Source organism: Polypterus senegalus, chromosome 3, assembly GCF_016835505.1.
Source record: "Polypterus senegalus isolate Bchr_013 chromosome 3, ASM1683550v1, whole genome shotgun sequence".
Taxonomy (NCBI): Eukaryota; Metazoa; Chordata; class Cladistia; order Polypteriformes; family Polypteridae; genus Polypterus; species Polypterus senegalus.
Window position 1 is genome coordinate 26642916 of NC_053156.1, and position 23113 is coordinate 26666028.

Consider the following 23113-nt stretch of genomic DNA (forward strand, 5'->3'; position numbering starts at 1 on the left):
ACTCTAACCCTCCTACCGCATCATGGGATACGCACGCGTCCAGCGTCACTCTTGAGGCATGCAACAACCCACCAAACACAGCCCCAGTCGCTTTCGTCTGTGCAAAAGTCCACATGCACCTCTGAGCCACGTTGACTCTACACCGCACGCAAGACAGAGAGCCACGATCGCCAACTCACAGAGCCCCACCCGCCAACTCTAACTAAGGGCAAGCAAGACAGAGAGTGCACCCAAGACAGAGAGCCATGCCCGCCAACTCACAGAGCCCCACCCGCCAACTCTAACCCTCCTACCGCATTATGGGATACGCACGCCAACTGTAACCGTCCTCCCGAGTCCAGCGTCACTCTCGAGGCACGCACCAACCCACTAAACCCAGCCCTAGTCGCTTTCGTCTGTGCAAAAGTCCACATGCACCTCTGAGCCACGTTGACTTTACACCGCACGCAAGACAGAGAGCCACGATCGCCAACTCACAGAGCCCTGCCCGCCAACTCTAACTAAGGGCAAGCAAGACAGAGAGCGCACCCAAGACAGAGAGCCATGCCCGCCAACTCACAGAGCCCCACCCGCCAACTCTAACCCTCCTACCGCATCATTGGATACGCACGCCAACTGTAACCGTCCTCCCGAGTCCAGCGTCACTCTCGAGGCACGCACCAACCCACTAAACCCAGCCCTAGTCGCTTTCGTCTGTACAAAAGTCCACATGCACCTCTGAGCCACGTTGACTTTACACCGCACGCAAGACAGAGAGCCACGATCGCCAACTCACAGAGCCCCGCCCGCCAACTCTAAGGGCAAGCAAGACAGAGAGCGCACCCAAGACAGAGAGCCATGCCCGCCAACTCACAGAGCCCCGGACACCAACTCTAAGAACATGGGATACTCACGCATTTAGTGTATAAATGGATATAAATATTTGCATGTAAACGATTCGCCAAAATATGTTGTATGTAAACGATACTGTTTAAAACGTTATGTTTTTTTTCATCAGAAAACCCAGTTTCCATGTCTACCTGTATTAGTTTAAATGGCACTTTTACCACTCACAATAGGGCGGATGCGCTGACTTATCGTGTCGACTGGGCAACACAGTGAATGCGGCGTTTATCTATATATGTCTATGTTTTCTGTAGCCTGCTACAGGAAGGTACTCTCTCGACCATTGGCATTGGTTTCACTCCTTACTATTTTCGTTATACTGCAACGGTGGTTTCCTAAGCCTTTGTTATACTGAATTCCTTTCTCACTGTTTTCCGTTCCTATTCTTACACCGCCGTATGCTACAACGGGCTTCGGCTAGTTGTTATTATTTATGAGTATTATCAATTACACATTATTTAAGTTGTAACTTAACTCCTGCTAGTCCTTTACTCTATGTAATTGTATGCATTTACAATAGTTACACTCTATGTAAAAATCCCTAACCCTCACCTATTCTGTTTCTCTTCTCGGTACTCAAATGTGGCACTTGGTGCCATGGCCCACCTGCCAGGCTGTTGTGTCTGCCTATGGTAAAGTCATCCCTGATGGAGGATCGCAGGAATCATGGGAAAGAGAGGTCCTTTCATCGGATTGGCTGGCCCAGCACTGATCCAGATGTGAAAAGGCCAAATGGGGGAGGCAGCTTGATGGATGAGGTCTCCAGGACTCTAAACAAATCCAAATCATATTATGTGATATCATCTACTGTTAAATTCTGCTACGTACTTCTAAAATTAGTATTTTTATACTCTATTGAGGATTTGTTCTGTTCTGTGCATTTTATTGTATTGACTGCCTTCTTTTTGACACCCACTGCACGCCCAACCTACCTGGAAAGGGGTCTCTCTTTGAACTGCCTTTCCTGAGGTTTCTTCCATTTTTTCCTTACTGGGTTTTTTTTAGGAGTTTTTTCTTGTCTTCTTAGAGAGTCAAAGGCCATGGCTTTCAAGAGGCAGGACTTGTTAAAGCCCATTGCGGCACTCCTTGTGTGATTTTGGGCTATACAAAAATAAATTGTATTGTATTGTATTGTAATTGCCTGAGGTTATAGATGTAGAAGGGAAGGTGGAGAGAAGATATAAAGTACAATACCTTATAAACCAGTGGTTCTCAAACTGTGGGGAGGGACACCCTAGGGGGGCGTGAAGATGTGAAAAAAAAGAAAACAAGAATCAAAAATATGAACAATACATCTACTGAAAACAAAACAAATTAACTTACACTACATTCTGATACTAGAAAAATAAATACAGAGTTAGATAAATGTCGATAAAAGTTAAGTAGGTATAATAAAATATGCATCTATGATATAGCATTAATTAAAAAAGAACAAATTGGTATTAGTGGGCTCCTTTCAAAAAAACGTTAGGGGTAGCGCGATTAAAACTGTTATGAAAACTTGGGCCGCAAATACTTAAAGGATGAGAAACGCTGTTATAAACAGTGGTAAGACTGTGGGATTTGAGTCATTCTGATTAAAGGCTACTACAAAAGGGGAACATAGAGTAATTTACAACTCTAATAAGACGAAACAATATCTCAATAAAAGCTGAATATTCCAGACAAATTTTTGTAAAGAATAAGAGAGCCAGATTTCCAAAAAAAAAAAAAATCGGTCCACAGGGAGCCCAATTGTTTCATGCAGACAGACAGATGGACGACAGACAGACAGACATAGCATCCTCAGTAGGTGCTGTTTTGTATTATATTAAAAGAAAGATTGGAATAAAATGCTTAAGGATTTAAGCAGTAAGCACATTGAGTTGTGGGTCATGTACGACATTTATCAAGGGGAGCACTCTGTTAGACTGATGAACTGATCCATTGATTTATTAGGATCACAGTCTTCTCAGCTCAGGTTTGATTGATCGATTATGAACACAGTCTCTGAAGTTTATACAGGCTCCCAGAGCTGATGAGATCTGTGACAAGCTGTGAATTTAAGGATGCCATTGGCAAAGGGGTCTGCAAAGGGAAGCCGTAAACACAATTAGTCTTAGCTTGTCTGCTCCTCAAGAGAAGTGAGGGTACAGGGGTGCTGCAGTGCCCCCTTGTGCATATTTTGTAATCAACGACCACAGTCCCATAGAGGCCAGCTGTTAGGAGGTGCCCTGTCTTTCCTTTTGAGAGACTAATCCAGTTTTGTGAACAAAGTGGGTGTGATTGCTTTTGATGGAAAATTGTCAAGAGAGAGCCCAACCCTGAACTGGACACCAGTCCACTTGTATTTTATATTATTATCTTGATGTGTCTTCATATTTGCTTCAGTAAGCACCTTATGATGGTGAAGAGCACTATATAAAATCGATTGACAACATATTATTCCAGTTAACAATGCAGGGCACATAAGGGTAGTGGGGTGCCAGAGCCCATCCCAGTAGATACAGATGCAAGACAAGAATGGAGCACCCCTATCTGGTGTTGAAATGAGAGCATAGCCAGAGCTAAGCCACCATTCAGCTTACTGGGAGAGCTCATGCCCCTCGGAGACAATCACACACCGTCCATCAATTATATTGGCCTTCTGACCAGGTAAGTGAACATCAGAATGCCTGTCCATCCACACAGTCCCTCGGTACTTCTTTTCAGGTGCTATGAATTTATCTTAAACAAAAGGCATCCCAGGTAATGAATGTAAGGACATGAATAGATCTGCAGATTAGAAGAGACCACTCTGTCCACCATATTAATTTGTATGACTAAAAACGAAGTTGCTCCAGTACAAGATGAATCCTAAAATATACTCTGGCCGTTTTCATTTTGAAAGCACTTCCACTTCATTGCCACTAGGTGTCCTACCTCTAGATAACTCAATGTAGAACTATGGGCATGCTATCAAAATGTAACAGGATTGCAGGAGGTGAAGCCTGTCCTGGCAGCAGTGGGCACAGGGCAGAAACCAACTCCAGATAAGGTGCCAGTCCATCACAGTGGCTCAGTGCCTTCATAAAGGTTTATCATCCTGGATGACGGTGCCATGTAAGTCTTTTCTTTTCAAGATTATGGAGATTCAGTTTTGATTAAAAAAAAACACTCCTTTAATCCACTTCTCTGCACTTCTGTGAGGTCCTTTATGTTGTGTGGTGACCAAATTCACCCACATTACCCTAGATGAGGTCTCTTCTAGAGCATTCATACGGTTATAGCGGGACAGCCATTACTGTGTAAATGGAGAATAAAAGAAGGTGAGTAAGTGTCTGAGGGCTCTGTGCCAAGTCTCATTGTACATGACTGTGCCCGCCGGAGTGGCTTTTTAATGTAGGACTTCTTGTAAACACAGATTAAAAAAATGTGAGATCCGGGGAACTCTGTCTCCACCTGGGAGGAACTGTAGTGAGCGGCAGGCTCTTAAAGCTTCATATGGTTCGGTTGTTGTTTACGTTAGAGCTCATTCAGTTTGAAAGTCCATCCATTTTCTGGACTGAAGAAGTCCATTACAGGATCACTGGATGCAGTAACAGGAACCAAGCCTGGATGGGCAGTCAGAACTTCTCAGTTTTTATGTTCCTTGGTTTTTGTTTATTTTCCTTTTTATGCCTTGTTTACTTTGAATTATTTTCTATCCATCCATTTTCCAACCTGCTATATCCTAACTACAGGGACACAGGGGTCTGCTGGAGCCAATACCAGCCAGCACAGGGTGCAAGACAGGAAACAAACCCTGGGCAGGGCGCCAGCCCACCACAGGGCACACACACACACACCAAGCACACACTAGGGCCAATTTAGGATCGCCAATGCACCTAACCTGCATGTCTTTGGACTGTGGGAGGAAACCCACGCAGGAAACCCACAGACACGGGAGAACATGCAAACTCCAGGCAGGGAGGACCCGGGAAGTGAACCTGGGTCTCCTAACTGCAAGACAGCAGCGCTACCCACTGTGCCACCGTTATTTTTTTATATACATTTATTGCAATTGTATATGTTTGTTAATATTGATCTCTTAATTTATTATTTCATATTTTGTATTGTGCTTTTTAAATTTGCAGAAGACGCCAAGCTAAGTGGACTGGTAGAGAATCTCATAACCACTGAATCTCTTCAGAGGGACTTGGACAGCAGACAGACTTGGGCAGATTTGTGGCAGATGACATTAAATGTCAGTAAATGTAAAGTATTACACATAGGAAGTAAAAATGCGAGGTTAAAATACACAGTGACAATTGAAAGTACATCTCATGAGAAGAATTTAGAAGTTATACAGGTGTTGACATTATCAACTGCCAGACAGTATTCAGAAGTCACTAAGAAGGCACGCAGAATGTCAGGTTATATAGCACCTTGATGTGTGGAGTACAAGTCATAGAAGGCTCTGCTCAAGCTTTATAACACACTGGTGAGGCCTTATTTGGAGTCCTGGGTGCGGATTTGATCTCCAAGCTACAAACAGGACATAGCAAAGGGGTGTCCAACTCCGCTCCTGGAGGGCCGCAGTGGCTGCAGGTTTTCATTCTAACTCTTTTCCTAATCCGTGACCAGTTTTTACTTCTAATTAACTTCTTTATCCTTAATATTTAATAGTCCAGTTTTAAGGATTCAGTCCTTTGAACCGATGCTTTTCTTCAGTAAATGACAGCCAAACAAAAATGAGATGTGAAGCAAGCCAACAGATGACCAGCTAAATTGGGCTTCCAACCAATTTCACTCCAAACAGTTCCTTAATAAGAAGATGATTCTTGCTGATAATTAAACTTGTTATTTAATTCCATGGCTCGTTGCTTCTCATACTTTGCCACAACAGACACTTCCAAAACTGTTCATTTTCTGTTTTTTCTGAGAATATCATAATGTTTTGGTGACCTGAACAGGTCAACGTTACTGAGACCTTCACCTTTCTTTATTTTCAGATATTGTTTGATGGGTACAGGTGAGCTGGTCGTATGTTGGCTCATTTTGTGTCTCATTATTGTTTAGCTTCTAATTAAGGAACAAAAGAAACATGTCAGGGGTCTAAGTCAAGTCAAATAAAACTAGGGCAAAAGTAGTTAATTATCAGCAAAAAGTGGTCACTAATTAAGAAGATAGTTAGAATGAAAACCTGCAGCCATTGTGCACCTCCTGGACTAGAGTAGGACACCACTGACATAGCAGCACTACAAAAAGTCCAGAGAAGAGCGACTAGGCTGATTCCAGGGCTACAGGGGATGAGTTATGAGGAAAGGTTAAAAGAGCTGAGCAAAAGAAGATGAAGAGGAGATCTGACTGAAGTGTTTAAAATTATGAAGTGAATTAGTCCAGTGGCTCGAGATGGTGGCTTTAAAATGAGTTCATCAAGAACATGGCGGCACAGTTGGAAACTTGTTAAGGGTAAATTTCATACAAAACGGCCAACTTATTGTCTGGTGTGACATCAACAACCTCTCACTGAATGTCAACAGGGCAAAAGAGATCACTGTCGACTGCAGGGGGAAACACATGGCACATACTCCACTTATAAGGAGGAAGCACCAAGTTCCTGGAGGCACACATTATGAACAACCTGACATGGAATACAAACACCACCTCCCTTGTCAAGAAAGCACAGCAGCACCTTCACTTTCTGCAACAGTTGAGAACACTGAACTTCTCCCCCTCCTGTCCTCACAACATTCTACAGAGGGGCTGCGGAGAGCATCTTGACCAGCAGCCTCACAGTCTGGTATGGCAGCTGCACTGTTTCAGATCAGAAATCCCTCCAGAGATTGGTGAAGATGGCAGAAATCATCAGAAATACCCTGCCAACTATACGAGATCTGTACTTGTCATGCTTACTTAGAAGAGCACACCCACCCAGCCAGCCAGCCAGCCCATAGACTGTTCAAACTTGTGGCCTCTGGCAAACACTACCACAGTATGTGGTGTAAGACTGCCAGACTCAGTAGGAGTTTCTTCCCACAGGCCATCAAACTACTCGACTCCCACCAACAGCACAGAACATGCTGACCTAATGGGACTGCTAAATTCCTGAACACACACAGTCTGCTGGAACACACATATATTTGCAATCTTATACATCCTAAAATGCAGTTATGTATGTGCATTATGCTGATGCTTTGGTCACTTGAACATTTTACAACTATTCACCAGTTTGTCTATTGGATTGCACAAATATTCCGTCTGTTTATGCTGTCTATTATATCTGTCTGTTGCTGTATAACATGCATTTGTCTTTATGTTTGTGTTCGTACATTGACCCTGGAGAAACGCAATTCTGTTCAGCTGTGCGCTCCCTGTTGTATGGTTTGAATGGCAATAAAGTAAATCCAATCCAATCAGTGATGTTTGGAAAGTTCTGTTCTATCATGAGTTGTCATGAACTGGAGTCAAATTCATAGCAAAATAGAGGTGAGGCCCCCAAAAGTTTTCACAAGCCAGGCCGGGCCTCCTTTGGCTACCGTAATGGGCTTTACCCCCCAATGGGCTTGAATCCTAGCTCCAGAAGATGAAAGGGGCTTAAAGCTTCAACTCATATGTCCCAAAAATATCCAAATGCCTTCCAAATTAAGGAGAAACCTTAAAGCCCCGATTTGGAGAGACAGATAACACAACTATATAAACTTATAATATACTACTTATAATATATACTTATAATAATATAACTATATATACTTTATAACAAATACAGGTATTTATTTAGCAGCAGAGTTCAAAAGAAAACAAAAAAAAGTGATGACTATAAAGGCAACCCCCATCTATCAAGTCCCAATATGAAATCCAGTTGTCATAAATCAAAAATAAAGCAGTAAAAAATCAAAAAGCCAGTAAATACAGAACAATACTCACTGGAACTCCACCCGACTTCATTGTGCCAGGCCTGAGCTCTCCTCCTGCTCTGACTAAATAGACAGAGGGCGGGCTCAGGAGTAGTGATGTCAGAGTGGGCTGCCTCTTGGGGCTCCACCCACAATACCCAAGGGACACAGGAGAATATAGACTTACACATGGAAACATAATACATAAAAGGGACACTATGAGTATACAATAATTACAAACATAAAAATATTTTAAACTAGACAAAAGAGGCATAATAAAAGAAACAAAAACACGGATCAGAATACAAAATGGAAGACACATGAAGGGGAGCATTGCTTTTTGGATTCTGGGTTTTTGCTTCTTTTTTGAGAAGTTTGTTTAAGATTTCACATTAGGACTTGCTTAATGGGGATTATCTTTATTTTTTTTCTGCAAAATTTGCAAACCATTGGGCCTTGAATCTTGATCCTAATTCAAGAGATTATGACATGATGCATGTAACAAGACCCAAGAATTGGAGGTGTGGGCTACCTCAGCCACATAATTGGGCTTCAGATTCTTCTCACAGCAAACAGTGTCAAACAGGTCATGCACTTTGGCTAACAAGATAAGAACAGCCGAGTGGGCACAAGGCATTGTTGTGTGGGAACATGGCATTTCTGACAAGAATCCCAGTCACCACTTTTCACTGTGAAGCAAATTGCACAGACTGAATGATCATTTTCATCGCAAATGCAAGTCATACACTCAGCTTGCAACAGAAAGTCATATACAACCAAAAAACTGGAAGTGTGGGCTTCCTCCATCATTCTGATCTGCTTACTACTAGTTCTCATATGACACAGTAAGCTTAACACAACCCAAGAATTGGAGGTGCAGGCCACATAATTGGGTATCATGTCACGTTTCACAGCAAAGAGCGGCACACACTTTGGCTGACATGAAAAGAACAACTGCGTGGGCACACAGCATTGATAAAAGAAAAGGAAGAACCATGGTGACAGTGAGGCACATTGGACAGCCCGACTGATTGGCATACACTCAGATGAATGTCAATACACAAATAATGAACTTGAAGTGAAGGCTTCCACCACCACATTACTGGGCTTTAGGTCCACCAACTGATTGTTCTCATATAACAAAGCATGCGTAACACGGACGAAAATTTTGAGTTGCGAGCTACCTCAGCCATTTAATTGGGCTTCAGATTCTTCTCATGGCATTGGTGACACTGGCTGACAAGAAAAGAATGGATGGATGGGCACTCAACATTGCTGACAAGAAAAGAACTGCTGCAACCTCTGCTTGCAGTGAAACATATTTCACGGTTCAACTCATTTTTTTCATTGCAAAGGCAAAGTCATGCACTCCAAGTAAAGGAGAAAGTCATGAATGACCAAAGAATTGGAGGTCTGGGCTTCCTCCACCACATTTTTGGGCTTCAGGTCCCTTTGCATGGCAACTGTCCTGTGGTGACATCTGCTGAGAGTACAGCACAGTACATAGGCAGACTGACCTGCACGACAAATATGGCAGCACCCTAGGCAGTGTGACCTGGGATGCTGTGTCTTGTGAGATGCCAGCATGAACCAGCTTTCCTTGTGGGCTGGAGATCTTCCCAGTTATAAATAAATTCTTGTTTTATAGAGATTCTTTGTGAACTTGTTTCTCAAGCCAAATGTTTGCTATGCTTTTAATAATAATAGTAATAATAATAATAATACATTTTATATTTTCCCTTGAGAGGAATTTTGGTATACTTTGGAATCATTTAAATGTGACTGTTCCTTATTTTTGAGGCCTGGACAGACCGGAAGCCAGCCTGTGGAGTTGAGAGGTCAGGCTGCCGAGGGTTAGGCCTATTCTATGTAGCCTAGGGAAGGCCTTTGTCTTGCTTTGTGGATCGTTTTAGAAGCCTCCCACCATGTTTCTATTTTGAGTGCTGCTCCGTCAGTACCCTTGCACTCCATCATTCAGCTAAATCAGAGTTGCTAGTCAACCCAATATGCCCATTTTGAGATGTAGGAGGAGTACAAAGAAAAGCAAATGGAGAACCCGCAGACACCTAGTAGACAATGACCAGCCGTTATGTTTAAGCCATGGTGTGTTATGATTTCCTTTTCTGTGTCTTTTTTGTTTATTGTAAAGTTTAATTTTTCTCATGTTTATTGTATTTATGTATTTTTGTTACGATTATTCTATTTCTCTATTTACTTACATGTGTTTTTGTGTTCTCCTTCGTTCTTTGCGTTTTGTCGGTGGAATTCTTAAAAACTGAGGCTGGGATATGCATCTCTTAGAGGTTCATTGCTCATTTGTTGTTCTTGAAAGCAATCTTGTATGCACTAAATTTTTCTAGTTCTACATTATTTTGCTTGTGTTTTGTGAATTCTGTTTCTTGGATTGCAGTTGGGAACTTGTTAGTTTTTGGTTGCCTTTTTAGCCTCACTTTGTGTTTTCCTTCCATTTTTGGGCTTCTTTTGTTTATTATAAATATTTTATAAAAAAATATATTTTTGGACTTGTTCCTCTTCCAAGAGAGGAATCTTTGTGTAGGTTTGTAATTTTTGGGACAATTATGCTATATATTAACCTTCTGAAGCTAAAACCTCATTTAAGGCCTGTGTAGGCCAAAGCAGGACAGTAGAGTTTGGGATCAGGTGGCTTAAGGCGAGGCCTATTTCTCGACAGACTAGTGAAGACACTAGCCAAATTAATTTTTAATTTTATTAAATGAGGCCTCACACACTTTTGCCATTCTGAGCACACTGAATAATAAAGCTAGGTCACTCGCCACATTTACCGCTGGGTCACTTACAATGGAAGGTGACATATGAATGAAAGCTTGGCTGACTAAGACCACCATAATAAAAGTTGCAGGTAATGAGACACCACTTCACTATATATGTGCCCCAGTTGCCTTTTGGGCATTTGTGGGTTTGCACTTTCTGCTTTTATTAATGGCAGCACCTGCTATGGATTCATGTTTTATCAAACATGCCCAACAATACTACAATCAACATGACCAGATGTGGTCATTCAGTCTTGTCCATTCGTATCCATATCACATAAAGACTTAAGGATGAACTATTGCTACATTGTGAATTGATCTGGCATTAAACTGTTAAAATGTTAAAGTGAATACAGATTAACATCTGCAACGTCACAAGATGTGTTCAACGTGTTGCTTCATTTGTGATAACAGGGAAAGGAGCTATATAAAGGAAAATGTGGTTAGCTGGCATTGGTGGACTGATTAATAAACACAAAAGATTATTTAATTTCTGTTTATTAGGAAAGTGTCTATATTTTTATAGACTAAAGGATATAAGAATGTGCAGACGGACTTCCAACCCCATCTGACAGCAGACCTAACATCTCACCAGTCACTAAGGGAAAGGAGCTCATGAGTAGCAATGGTGACATTGGTGTTACATATGCCAACAGTGTGCCCTGCAGGTACACATTAGGTAAGAAATGACTTGAGACGGATGATGCCACTCAGCTCGGGGCTCTCCTTGGTATCAATCGATAGTCGTCATTCTAAACTGCCTGTTGAAAGATATAGAAATGGGTTTAGCTTCACATCCTGGCCACTAGCTAACAAAAACCAGCCACTCCATGCTTACATCATATAAAGCTACTGTGGCTTTGGAATGGGGGGCTAACAAGGACAAAGTGCTGCATATGGGTTCATAGATCTATATCTATTTATTTGGCCTTGTGCGCTTACAGGGGGCTTAGTGCCCTATACGTGAACTGCCTTAATAGAATCACACGGGCAAGCCAGCGCCTTGACATTTTCTAATTGATTTTTATTGCTTTCTGACCGGCTTGGCCAAACTGAGTGCACTTTTCCAAGCTCTGCTAATGAGACGCCTCATGTGTCCACCCGTCAGCATTTCGCTTTGTGCTGTACGAGTGTGCTCCACTTTCTTTATTAAATAAATTGCTTTTGATGCTCCCCCGATGAACATGCTGAAAATGCTTATTTCAGGAATGGCAGTTTTGGGGGGGGGGGGGGGGTGGTTGTTCAGATTTGGCCTCATACACCTTAAAGAAACAGAAGCTTTGCACTGAAAGCTTATTTAAACCCAGTGAGTTCATTTGCAGCTCAACACATTTCTAAGACTGAATGAACTCCAGGGGGTCTTTAATGGAGATTGCAGCAAAACCTTATGGTGGGAGCTGTTATGACATTAGGGGGAGGGTCTAATTTTTGGACTCTGTACAGGTCGGTGGAGTTGCTTTCATGAGTGTTAAGCTGGGAAGAGGCTGCACTGTCCGTAAAGCTAAATTGTGGTGGGCCACTGACATGTCATTGTCATCACCTGCTACACGGTCAACTCCCTCACGTTTTTCAAGTCTTCTTCGGATTCTGCCGCACTGCTTTCTGTGTTATTTTCTCAGTAGCTTGCTTCATCAGATGATCACCTGGTCTCTCTCTGCTTTGTCTCTTTTTCGTGCACTTTGTCATTGCAGCTCTGACCACATGTAGCTGTCGGTCATTAAGCCTGTGAGAACAGTGAAAATTGAAGTACACTATAAAGGACAAAAGTAATGGGACACACCTCTTAATTACTGAATTTGGGTGTTTCAATCGGACCCATTGCCACAGATATATAAAAATCGAGCACCTATAGCCTTACAGTCCAATACAACTCGGAGTCCTGACACGTGCAAAAGTTCGCTGACGACACTGCTATTGTGGGCTGCATAAGGAGTGGGCAGGAGGAGTATAGGAACCTAATCAAGGACATTGTTAAATGGTGTGACTCAAACCACCTACACCTGAACACCAGCAAAACCAAGGAGCTGGTGTTGGATTTTAGGAGGCCCAGGCCCCTCATGGACCCCGTGATCATCAGAGGTGACTGTTTGCAGAGGGTGCAGACCTATAAATATCTGGGAGTGCAGCTGGATGATAAACTGCACTGGACTGCCAATACTGATGCTCTGTGCAAGAAAGGACAGAGCCGACTATACTTAATTAGAAGTCTGGCGTCCTTCAACATCTGCAATAAGATGCTGCAGATGTTCTACCAGACGATTGTGGTGAGTGCCCTCTTCTACGTGGTGGTGGTGTGCTGGGGAGGCAGCATAAAGAAGAAGAACGTCTCACAACTGGACAAACTGGTGAGGAAGGCAGGCTCTATTGTAGGCATGGAGCTGGACAGGTTGACATCTGTGGCAGAGCGATGGCCGCTGAGCAAACTCCTGTCAGTCATGGAGAATCCACTGCATCCACTGAACAGGATCATCTCCAGACAGAGGAGCAGCTTCAGCGACAGACTGCTGTCACCGTCCTGCTCCACTGACAGACTGAGGAGACCCCACACTATGCGACTCTTCAATTACACCCAGGGGGGTAAACGTTAACATTGTACAAAGTTATTGTCTGTTATACCTTCATTTTTATCACTCTTTAATTTAATATTGTTTTTATCAGTATGCTGCTGCTGGAGTATGAATTTCCCCTTGGGATTAATAAAGTATCTATCTATCTATCTATCTATCTACAGCCATGCAGTCTCCATTAACAAACACTTGTGAAACAAAATGGGATGTTCTGAAGAGCTCAATGACTTCAAGCGTAGGATGCCACCTTTGCAATAAGATGGTTCGTGAAATATCATCCCTGCTGGATATTCCATGGTCATCTCTAAGTGGTATTATTGAAAGGTGGAAGCCTTAGGAACAACAACAACTCGGCCACGAAGTGGAAGGTCACGTAAAGTCACACAGTGGGGTCAACCAATGCTAAGGTAAATGGTGTGTAAAAGTCTCCAAAAATCTGCTGATTCCATAGCTGAATACTTCCAAACTTCCACCGTACAGCAGGAGCTTCCTGGAATGGGTTTCCATGGCTGAGCAGCTGCATGCAAGCTTTACATCACCAAGTCCAATGGCAAATGTCGGATGGAGTGGTGTAAAGCACACCATCACTGTACTATGGAGCAGTAGAAACACCTTCTATGGAGTTTGGTAAAGGATTATGATGGGGGGCTGTTTTTTAGGGTTTTGCAGTGGTGTAGCTAGCTTTCTGAAGGCCCCTGTCCAGCGCTCTAAGGTGGGCCCCTCCTGTCTAGCGTAACTGGTAGTAATTTATTCGCAACTAGATCCTAGGGGCAGGCTGGACAGTGGTGTCCGCAACCGCGTCACTATGAGGTCACTGTAAGTTAGCAAAAATAAAGTAAATTGTGGGAGGTGTGGGTACTCGTAAAAGCACATAAACATACGTATGTAAGATGGGGACCCGTTTGCTTTTCCAAGACAACTTTGTGAAGGAAGATGATTCAAATGTAACGTAAGTTAGAAAGTAGAAACTGTTCGGTGCTATGAAATGAAGCGATTTTGATTTGGAAGAAATTGAAACGACAACACTGGCTGACAGGATATTACTACACAATCAGCCCGTTTTACACAAGTTCTGAGAAAATGGACATCATAAAGTGAGGTGTTGATGGTTCCAAGAAATGTGCCTTGTTGGCAGGAGATTGCTTGGTGATATATATTGCATGTTTGTCTTTAGTAGTTTTTCTATTTTTAACAGTTTCAGGATCTGAAGCAGTTGTATTGCTACTTCCAGACTGGGTAGTTGCAACCATTTCACTCCCTGCACTATAACGTTGCGTTGATTCACCAGCAGCAGCATCCTCGGTTACTATCAGTGGCCCTTGCTCAGTTTTGAGAAAGGTCGACATCTTAGTAAGCTTAGCGTTTTTCAATTCTTGTTGCAGGTGTGCCTTACGTTTTGTAGCACCACTCTTAGAATGTTTGCCGAATCCACTGGCCGACATGGCGTCATATGGCAATAGTGTAAAAAACGTCAATTTGTTCAAATATTCGAAGTCTGTCAACTAACAGGGACCATAACTTAACAACAGATTTGCTATGATTTACCGTTCATGAGTTGGAATTTTGAAAACTGTTGACATCAAATCAAAGTACAAATATAAGTAACAATTATTTATGATATTAATGTATATTTACTCCTCCCTGCGTGGACTTCGCATGTTCTCCCCGTGTCTGTGTGGGTTTCCTCCGGGTGCTCCGGTTTGCTCCCACAGTTCACAGACATGCAGGTTAGGTGCATTGGTGATTCTAAATTGTCCCTAGTGTGTGCCTGGTGTGTGTGTGTGTGCCCTGCGGTGGGCTGGCACCCTACCCGGGGTTTGTTCCTGCCTTGCACCCTGTGTTGGCTGGGATTGGCTCCAGCAGACCCCCGTGACCCTGTAGTTAGGATATGGCAGGTTGGATAATGGATGGATGTATATTTACACTATTCATGTGACGTCCTTTAAAATTTCTTCCGTTCACGTCCGCTATGGTACACCAAAAGTCGGAAAAGTTTTGAATGTGTACTTCTCTGTATGGCAGACTAGGCCGTTTTGTGCCTCCAAACTCCCCAATTCTAAATTTGTGTAAACTGTAGGTCTGGCGAATACGTAAAATCATCATGGATTGGATTGGACTTGCCTGGTGATGGTGCAAACATGTCACTGAAACTATGAATTAATAATGCAATGAACTGTGCAAGAGATTTAAGTTATTCCATTTTTTTTTTAATCTATATGGCCACCCCAAGCTTGTAGGCCCTTGTGCTTTGTACAATCTGCACAATCCATTGCTACGCCACAGGGTTTGTGTTAGGCCCCTGACTTCCGGTGAAGGGCAATCCTAATGCTTCAGCATGCCAAGACATTTTGGACAACGCTATGCTTCCAACTTTGTGGAAATGGTTTGGTGAAGGCCCTTTACTATTCCAGCATGACTGTGCCCCAGTGCACAAAGTGAGGTCCATAAAGACACAGTTGGATGAGTTTGGTGTGGAGTAACTTGACTGGCCCGCACAGAGCCCTGGCTTCAACCCCATCGAACACCTTTGGTCTTCTTGTCCGACATCAGTGCCTGACCTCATAAATGCTCTACAGAATGAATGGACACAAATTCCCACAGAAACACTCCATAATCTGGTGGAAAGCCATCCAAGAAGAATGGAAGCTGTTATAGCTGCAAAGGGAGGAGGACCACCATATTAAAGACTATGTGTTTGAATGCAATGTCATTAAAGTCCCTGTTGGTGTAAAGGACAGGCGTCCCAATAATTTTGTCCATATAGTGTATAAGGGAGCTCCATCTTTGAGCCATTTTCTAGCAGGACACCATGTGCGTGAATAGCCTTGTAGTGATGGGATGTGTGTTTACACTCAGTGGTACTCAAAAAGGGGGACGCAAAGATGTAAAAAAAAAAGAAAACAAGAATCGAAAATATGAAAAATACATCTATTGAAACCAAAAGAAATTCACTTAAACTACATTGTGATACTAGAAAAATATAGAGTTAGATAAATGTAGATAAAAGTAGGTATAATAAAATATGCATCTTTGATATATCATTAATTAAAAAAGAACAAATTGGTATTAGTGGGATCCTTTCACAAAAAAAAAAAGAAAACTTAGGGGGGCACGATTAAAACTGTTATGAAAACAGTTTGTCTTCTTCGTCTTTCAGCTGCTCCAGTTAGGGGTCACCACAGCGGATCATCTTGTTCCAAATCTTCCTGTCCTCTTCATCTTGCTCTATCACACCCATCACCTGCATGTCTTCTCTCCCCACATCCATAAACCTACTCTTAGGCCTTCCTCTTTTCCTCTTGCCCGAGTGCTTATTTGAGTTACTGTTTTATGACCTCAGGCCAGTTTGGCCATTCTCCTCTTACCTCTGGCATCAACAAGGCATTTTCTCCTAGAGAACTGCCACTCGCTGGGTATTTTCCCTTTTCTCTGTAAACCCCGGAGATGGTTGTGCATGAAAATCCCAGTATGTCATCAGTTTCTGAAATACTCAGACCAGCCAGTCTGGCACCAACAACCATGGCACGTTCAAAGTCACTTTTCTTCAACATTCTAAGGTGCAGTTTGAACTTCAGCAGGTCATCTTGACAACATCTACAGGCTGAAATGCACCGAGTTGCTGCCGTGTGATTGGTTGATTAGATGTTTGCGTTAACAAGCAGTGGAAGAGGTGTAACCTAATAAAGTGGCTGGATTGTGTATAACAGCTCATTATTTGATGTTATAACTAAAAATTGGTATTGCTTTTTTTTTCAAAATTAAATTTATTTTTGATACTTGCAGCATATTTCAAAAGACTCTGGACAGTGAAGAATTTATCACATTTCAGGTATAATTTTATCCCATTCTTCTTGCATAGATGTCTTGAGATGTGCACACAGTATTTTATAACAGTCTTTGTTATCGCATTTAGCATTTCAAAAACTGTAGGTAGGCCAGTTGACCACCCGCACCCTCTTTCTATATAGTCCTGTCTTTTTAATGAGCTCAGATTGTGGTTTTTCATTGTCTTGCTGAAATATGCAATGGGTGTCCATGAAGAAATGTTGCAGCATATGTTGCTCCAGAATCTGTATGTACTTGTCAGCATTACTGTTTCCTTTGCCCAGGTCTTTGACACAACCCCATCCCATCATAGACGCTGCTTTCTGGACTTGTAGCCGTTAACAGTCTAGATGATCCTTTTCATCTTTGGTCTGGATAACACACTGTGCATTTTTTCCCCAAAAACTAAACTATTGCTTTGTCCGACCACAATACATGTTTCCACTGTGTGATAGTCCATCCTAGATTCCTCCAAGCCCAGAGAAGTCAACAGCGCTACTGGACACGGTTACCATACGGCTTCCTTTGTGCATTTGTAGATGTAACCTCATCTCTTGTTTCTTGATAAAGGTTTGGCAAAGTGCTCCTGAGCCCATGTGCTTATGTCACTTATTGATGAAGTGCTGTCTGATGGATCGGAGATCAGAGGCAGTCAGCTTAGACTTGCGCCCTTACCCTTTCCATACCAGCATATCTTCGGGTTCCTTAAATTTCTTTTTTAATCATGCAGTCATATGAAAAGGTTTGGGAACCCCTCTGAGCCTGCATAATAATTGACTTTCCTTTCAAAAAAAAAGATAACAGTGATATGTCTTTTATTTCCTAGGAACATCTGAGCACCGGGGTGTTTTCCGAACAAAGATGTCTAGTGAAGCGGTATTTAGTTGTATGAAATTAAATCAAATGTGAAAAACTGACTGTGCAAAAATGTGGGTCCCCTTATTTTGCTGATTTGAATGCATGTAACTGCTCAATGCAGGTTACTGGAAACACCAAATTGGTTAGATGAGCTCATTAAGCCTTCATAGACAGGGGTGTCCAATCATGAGTGGTAAAAGGTATTTAAGGTGGTCAATTGCAAGTTGTGCTTCCCTTTGACTCTCCTCTGAAGAGTGACAGACAGCATGGGATCCTCAAAGCAACTCTCAAAAGATCTGAAAACAAAGATTGTTGAGTCTCATGGTTTAGGGGAAGGCTACAAAAAGCTCAGAGGTTTAAACTGTCAGTTTCAACTGTAAGGAATGGAATCAGGAAGTGGAAGGCCACAGGCACAGTTGCTGTTAAACCAGTAGGTCAGGCAGGCCAAGAAAAATACATGAGCGGCATATACGCAGGATTGTGAGAACAGTTATAGACAACCCACAGATCACCTCCAAAGACCTGCAAGAACATCTCACTGCAGATGGTGTATCTGTACATCGTTCTACAATTCAGCACAATTTGCACAAAGAACATCTGTATGGCAGGGTGATGAGAATGAAGCCCTTTCTGCACTCACACCACAAAGAGAGTCACTTGTTGTATGCCAATGCTCATTTAGACAAGCCAGATTCATTTTGGAACAAAGTGCTTTGGACTGATGAGACAAAAATGGAGTTATTTGGTCATAACATAAAGCACTTTGCATATCGGAAGAAGAACACCGCATTACAAGAAAAACACCTGCTACCTTCTGTCAAATATGGTGGAGGTTCCATCATGCTGTGGGGCTGTGTGGCTAGTTCAGGGACTGGGGCCCTTGTTAAAGTCGAGGGTCGGATAAATTCAACCCAAGATCAACAAATTCTTCAGGATAATGTTCAAGCATCAGTCACAAAGTTGAAGTTACGCAGGGGTTGGATATTCCAACAAGACAATGACCCAAAACACAGTTCGAAATCAACAAAGGCATTCATGCAGAGGGAGAAGTACAATGTTCTGGAATGGCCGTCACAGTCCCCTGGCTTGAATATCATCGAAAATCTATGGGATGATTTGAAGCAGGCTGTCCACGCTCGGCAGCCATCAAATTTAACTGAACTGTAGAGATTTTATATGAAGAATGGTCAAAAATACCTCCATCCAGAATCCAGACTCTCATCAAAGGCTATAGGAGGACAGCGTCTAGAGGCTCAAAGGAGCAAAAGGAGGCTCAACTAAGTATTGATGTCATATCTCTGTTGGGTTGCCCATATGTATGCACCTGTCTAATTTTGTTATGATGCATATTGCATATTTTCTGTTAATCCAATAAACTTAATGTCACTGCTGAAATACTCCTGTTTCCATAAGGCATGTCAGATATTCAAAGGAAGTTGCTACTTTGAAAGTTCAGCCAATGAGAAACAAAAATCCAAAGAATTAAGAGGGGTTCCCAAACTTTTTCATATGACTGTATTATGCTCTGCTAATGATGAAATAGCCAAATTCCTTCAGTTTATCTTTGGGATGCATGGTTTTTAAACTTTTGAATGATTCTCTCAATGATAAACTGTTCTTAGATGTGTGTAGGTGTGAGAATGCATTCACCCTGAGATGGGCTGGCATTCTTTTTAGGTATTGCCATCTACCGTGCTCTGGATAAGCAGTATTATAAAATGGATGGCTGTAGCAGGGCTTGTTTCCAGCCAATGTGCATACAAGGGACTTTTGCTCATTTTTTCACCTTTTTGATGAGCTCACTACCCTCAAGGACTGCTTGTTATACCAGACTAAGATGGTGACAGTGTGGGTTTGCCCTTTTTAAAGCTGACAGTCTGCAAGCCCTGATTGCTTCCACTTTCTAAACTGGCACTACTACGGGTCTGGTCTCCTGCTTCCACCCATTGCTGCTAAAATTAGCGCCATGACTTTGTCTAAATTGCCTGAATGGCAAGGAGTTACTTGGGATAAAGGTGGGAAACATGTCAAAAAGGGTGACAGAGTGAGGGATTTGAATATGAATAACTGGTGCCACTAGGGCATGGCTGTTTCTATGTATTTACATGGTGTTGTGGAGGACATGGAGGGCTGGCAGAATGCTGGAAGACTTCCATTAGAGCAATAAAAGGGCCAGCAAAAGGCCATTACATGACAGAGATGGAACCATATGTCATATTCTGTAGGGTAGGTTACGAGGGAGATGTTTGTGACCCTAGAAACGGTTCTGCGTATTGCATTGGTAAAGAAGCCTGGGTATGCGTAAAAGACCAGAGACCCTTGATAGTGGTGTCTGGAGGGAAGTTTGGTCAAGAGATTGACTGACATGGAGGCCAGGCAGACTCAGGGTGGAGACAGAGTGTGTATGGAAGGCGAGTGGAATGATGTGCTTTTTGCATAAGTCACAGTGTTTGATGGTGGGCAAGAGGGGAACCCACTACACCTCTGAAAAACCATCTTAATAAATAAAGAGTTTAGCTAGCAAGCCATTTGGTCTCTTTAATAACTGAGTGCTAAATACTGGATACACTTGATAGTAGCTTCAGTGAAGTAAAATCAGCAATGTAATCATCTAAGGAGATACACACATGGACCCCACAGAGATGGGCATCATCGGTTAAAGCAATGGTCTCAAACTCCAGGCCTGGAGGGCCGCAGTGGCTGCAGGTTTTCATTCTAACCATTTTCTTAATTAGTGACCTGGTTTTGCTGCCAGAAGGGCTACACTGAGTTTCTGGACGACCACACGTGGTTGGTTACCCTTTGTGCTTCATCTCCAGAGAAGTCATGTTGCATGGTGTGGGATTGGCATAAGGATCATTCTGAAGTAGCCTCACATATTGACTGGTCCACAGAATCCCCAGATTTAAATCCCATAGACAACCCGTGGGACTATTGGGAGCAATAAGTGAAATGCCAATGGAGCCATCCTACCAACATAACTGAACTGTGGGATCTGTTGCCGGAAGAGTGGATGGAATTGCTGTCGACTACATCTGCAAACTGGGGACGTCAATACCAGACAGAATTGCAGCTATTCCTCTGTCTTTAACCAGAGGCGAGTTTATATAAAGTGAGAGAGATTTGAGGTAGCATGGTAGCACAGTGGTTGAGGTCAGACTTTACATTTAGGACCTGGGTTCAACATTCCGTCTTTGAGGAGAGTATACATTTTCCCCCATGTGTTACAATATTCCAAAAATCTGCTCAGGTCAGTTGTTCATGGGTAACTGAGTGGGTTTGCCTTCCTGCATGCACACAGTGCACCTTGTAAAAGTGGGTAGTTGGATGAACCCCTTGCACTCCTATATAACGCAGACACACAAAAATCTATCTGCAGTGTTTGATGGATGCTGATTCTGCTAAGAGCTGTAACCCACACCACTTAAAAAAAAAAAAAAGACTAAGAAATCTATAACTATTGATCACTTGTTGGTTATAGAAGTGGACAGGGAGATGTATTTCCAAAAAGATATCCCCTCAGTTCTGCCCGGATCGATAACCACATACTGTACGTCCCCCAAACCTCATGGCTCCCCCTTAACATATTTGTACTTTGAAAGACAATCTCAATCAACTGAGACCGGCTTTGAAATTTCTTTAGATTATTAAATTGTATCACACTCAAAAATCAAAAAATACAGTAGAGAGATCGCACAGGCAGATTTCGTGAATAGCAGCGGAGCCGCACGGATTCTTTAACCTTGACCTATATTCACACAGAAGAGCGTCGGATGATCGCGACATGCGCTCTACTTGGCGCTGCTCGCGTTTGCATGCAGAATTTGCTCAGCACGGTAAATATTTTTAATATAAATTTTGTATTTATTTATTTATTTTTTTTTTTTTTGTAAAAATGGTAAAAAAGCTGGGTTCGCTATGGAAAATCTTGGATGCATAACATTCTAATAGAATTCCATCGCCTACAAGTGCACAGTAAATTTCGCAGTAAATACACGTGACCCTTCAAGAAGGGAAAAAAACGTTATGGGAGATGAAAGAAGAAACAGAAGCCAAGCCGCGATTATCGATCGGCTCAGGGAAAATAAAAAATACGAGGTGACACGCAGCAGCAGCTGTAGCACACAAGCTGGAAGCAAACCCAGAAAAGAAAGCAACAGAAGTAATGCCCCAGAATGTATTTGTAATATTTAAAAATAGAGAGAATTTCAATTGTGTTTTACTAAATGTCACGCACTAGAAAAATTATTTACGCACGCACATCAATGAACGTGCCTTCATAAATAATGAAGACCTGCAAGAGACCGAGCAAGACAGAAAATAGAGCGCTCAGGCAACAATCTCCAAAGAATATGACAAAATTACATAACGAAGAGAGCCCGCACGCCACGTACCGCACGAGCGGCAACTATGCTAACACCGCAGCCCACACCCGCCGCGCTCCTCCCGATACTGAAGAGAGTGGCAATGCAAATGTATTTTTTAAAGGGCATATAAAGAATATACACGAAAAATATAAAAATAAATAAATACTTCAATGGAGCCACAACTGTTATAGCCTAATCCGAATCCGAACGAAACAAGGTTAAGACAGAGGCATAAGGCAATGTTTAGCTTTTAATAATAATAATAATAAAGTCATTGCAGTTTTCTGACCACTACAAACAAACAGTCCATATAAACGGAACAGAGCAAACCACGAGAACTCCCCAGGTAAAAGCCATGGTGACACATGGAGCCTTCGGATACGCAGCGCAGCAGCTATTATTACATGAAAGCTAAGAATAAAATGTAAGGCACTCACCTGCTTCTGTACGTGCGTACACTCAGCACTTCCAAGCTGGAGGATTGTTTTTAATCGCTCGCTCTTCTATGTTTCAAAGCAGCATAAAAAAAGGAGAAAAAGCCCCTTTGCCCCGGTTCAGTCCATCAATCCAGCGAGTCCCATCTGGCTAATTATATTATCAATAAAATCAGAGCAGCTCCCTTTCGGCGCATGGGGACGCCTTTCGTGGTGAACGCCAGCTCTCTGTTAATTAACTCTCCTTTTTATCCTTTCATACTTACTTTCCCTTCTCTTATTTTCAGGCACGAACGCAGTCTGTTCTGTTTCTGGAAAAGAAAACGACCTGTTTGTGCGGCTTCACACTCACGCCCTACAGGCACTTTCTCCGCTTAAAGAGACAGCGCCGGCTTTCGGCAACCGGGGACTGACACACACACTGCTGCGCTCTACTTCCGCCTCAACAGTGACGGATTGAAGGAGAGAGAGACAGGCACTATATTCAATAGACAGATAGCTAGATATAGCACTTTATAAAAGATAGATAAGAAATTACGCAATATAATA

At 42.5% G+C, this 23113-nt stretch overlaps 1 protein-coding gene across 2 annotated transcripts in view; it reads right to left on the bottom strand.

Annotated features, from left to right (window-relative positions):
* map3k12 (mitogen-activated protein kinase kinase kinase 12) overlaps nt 1-22913 on the bottom strand; it is a 195297-nt gene extending 172384 nt beyond the window's left edge. Inside the window, exon 1 of one of the 2 annotated variants that reach the window (XM_039746839.1) lies at nt 22568-22913. The gene's annotated coding sequence lies outside the window, so the exon portion shown is untranslated. The remainder of the gene's footprint in view (nt 1-22567) is intronic. The other variant, XM_039746842.1, reaches the window with a different exon arrangement.
* Between the last annotated feature and the right edge of the window lie 200 nt (nt 22914-23113).